Raw genomic sequence first — 2,500 nt, 5'->3', positions numbered from 1 at the left:
TTCTTGCATGGCTAGTCTTTTTAGGAAGTCTGATTTATACAGGAATAAAAATGCCACCGACATATTGGAGTATAGAACAAGGGCTGCCGCCTCCATCACCTGGTCTCTGCAGACAGAAATGGGATCTCAGCCACCCTGAACTGAAAACTGAAAGTTGGGAAACCTTGTCATATGATTATTGATTTGTCCACTAAAGTCTAAGAATGCATTTTTGTGTAGGTGTTGTCTTGGATGCAGCTTTATTTTGTGTCTATCATAGACTGAGATGAAGTGTCTACATATGCATAAACACCCACCTACACACATGCTCTCAGGAATATGTATGTGAGCTGAAAAGACACAGCAAATACGTGTGGTTGTATATCTAGTCCCATGAAAGTGCCGAGCCTGCTGCAGCAGACACGCTGTGTGAAGCCATTGCTCAGGCTAACCAGGACACAGTCAAACAGCTGTCAGCAGGCCAAGTCCTCCACCCATGAAAAAGCAGCCGCTCACTTGTCTAGCAAAATCCAAATGTTTTTTCTGCATATAATAGCAAGCTGGCATATAAATACTGCTTTGTGAGATGTCTGTAGGACATTCCAGTTTTCTGTAAATCAGCAAAAATAACAATCATTAATAAAATAAATCATGATCGTGACCAAATCTTCAGAAGAAAAGCTTTTCTAACATTTCTATTACTTGAATCTATCCAGAAAGGCTTTGAATAAATGTAACACTTAGAGGAAAAAAGAAATGCAAACCTGCTGAAGTTTACTTTTAGAAAAAATTACTTCATCTAATATTACACAGAATACCACTTTTCACACAATTCATCACAGCATAAATGATGGTCTTTAAATCTTGACTAATTAGGAGTTTGAAAGTAGAAGTACCAGCCATTACTATAAAAGTCTGATAATCTTTTGCAAATGGTGAATGAAATTATAAATGAAATTCAAGAATAAAAATTCTGAAGGTCGTACTCTAAAATACAAGTGGAAAAGACAAACCAGACTTCCACTCAGAATCAGACACTATGGGGAGAGATTTTAACCTCAGCTATCACTGGACTCCTTCTATAGTCAACAGAATAAGGAAATCCCAAAGAAAGTTTATCCGATCTGGTTTAGGCATCTGTTCTAGCATGCGACTAAACCCTCTCTGGATGTGCCTTGCTCTCTTCATTGACTGTAGGCTCACTTTGACTCGACACCTATTCTTTCATATGGTTAATGTTGGTTGTGACACTTCATGACACCCAAAAGTTTTGTAGTATTGGAAACACCACTTCTCTGCAATATTGTTTTATTCTAAATCTATCCTAAGGGCAGGACAAACAAGTTTTAACAACTTTGAGATGCATGAGCAAAGAGTAAAATTCACTGACTGGAGTCAGTGTTCAATTCCCTCTGAAGTCACTAAGAATTTACTCTGTTTACCTGAGATCTGAATTTGTTGATCTTTCAACAATTTTGCCTCAGCAATACTATTCAACTACCATCTGTCACACACATATGACAAGGCAAAAGGAAGGCACACCCCTTTCCAATTAAACCATTACCTTTAACCTTTAAACCCTGCAAAAATTTCCTTAACAAACACTTACATCACTTACATGCTTACTACTATAATATATAGCAAATGGTGAAGCGGTTGTACCCTTGTTACTCTACTTCTCTTACCTTTATGTCACCTCTCTTTCCTGGCTCTCTTTCCTTTCAAACACACAGGTAACAATTCTGAGAGTGAAAATCAGCATTACACAGAAAGTGGCACTGATTTATCCATGCTCTGTGCTAAAGACTCTACCCGGTAGAGTTGCTGTTGCAAGTCCTCTGTTCCTCAGTTTTGAAACACACATTCCCTTTCACCAGGCATATTTCTGTTAGCTTTTGTAGTATCTGCTCTGAATCTCCTTGACTCTCTACTTGCTCTTATATTTGGAGACACACCTGCTTGCGTGGTAAACTCTAAGAGCTTTTCTCTCCAAATTTGTTTCTCCTATATTTTTCAGCAGTCACTTTCAACTGCATTAGCTGAAGTAAAGAACCTAATACACCTGGTTCTTCAGGACAACTGACAAAAGCATGAAAAAAAAGACAGTCGAGATCATCAATAAAAATACATATTTATGTAGATAATACTGCCTTTAACAGAATTTTATGTGAGGATCCAGATGCGTATCATACCTGGTATATATCTTCATTCCCACAGATAAAGGAGAAGGCATTTTGAAAACTGCTTGAATTTTAAATTAGCAAAAATGTATCAAGCAAAGAGATTTCTCTAATTGTAATTAGGTAATATAAATGGGTACATTTCACAGCCTTCAGTGATACACCAGACTGCACTTTATTTCTTACTGGCATAGTGTTACCGTGCTATCTGGGTCGGAAGACTATGAGAAACCTGCTGCTTTATGGCCAATTATGTGCATTAGGTATATTTCTTTGGTTTAGAGTCAGCATTTTTCAAGACTTCTGATCTGATTTTATAAAAATTTAGCAAAGAGACAAAC

General features: G+C 37.4%; 1 protein-coding gene across 3 annotated transcripts in view; it reads right to left on the bottom strand.

Moving 5' to 3' along the window:
- Nucleotides 1–2,500, bottom strand: part of FOXP2 (forkhead box P2) — a gene marked incomplete at its 5' end in the record, with an annotated part of 185,946 nt that overhangs the window by 59,811 nt on the left and 123,635 nt on the right. The window lies entirely within an intron of this gene.

Source organism: Psittacula echo (genome assembly GCF_963264785.1).
Source record: "Psittacula echo genome assembly, chromosome: 1".
Lineage (NCBI taxonomy): Eukaryota > Metazoa > Chordata > Aves > Psittaciformes > Psittacidae > Psittacula > Psittacula echo.
This window is presented reverse-complemented; position numbering and strand designations above follow the sequence as displayed.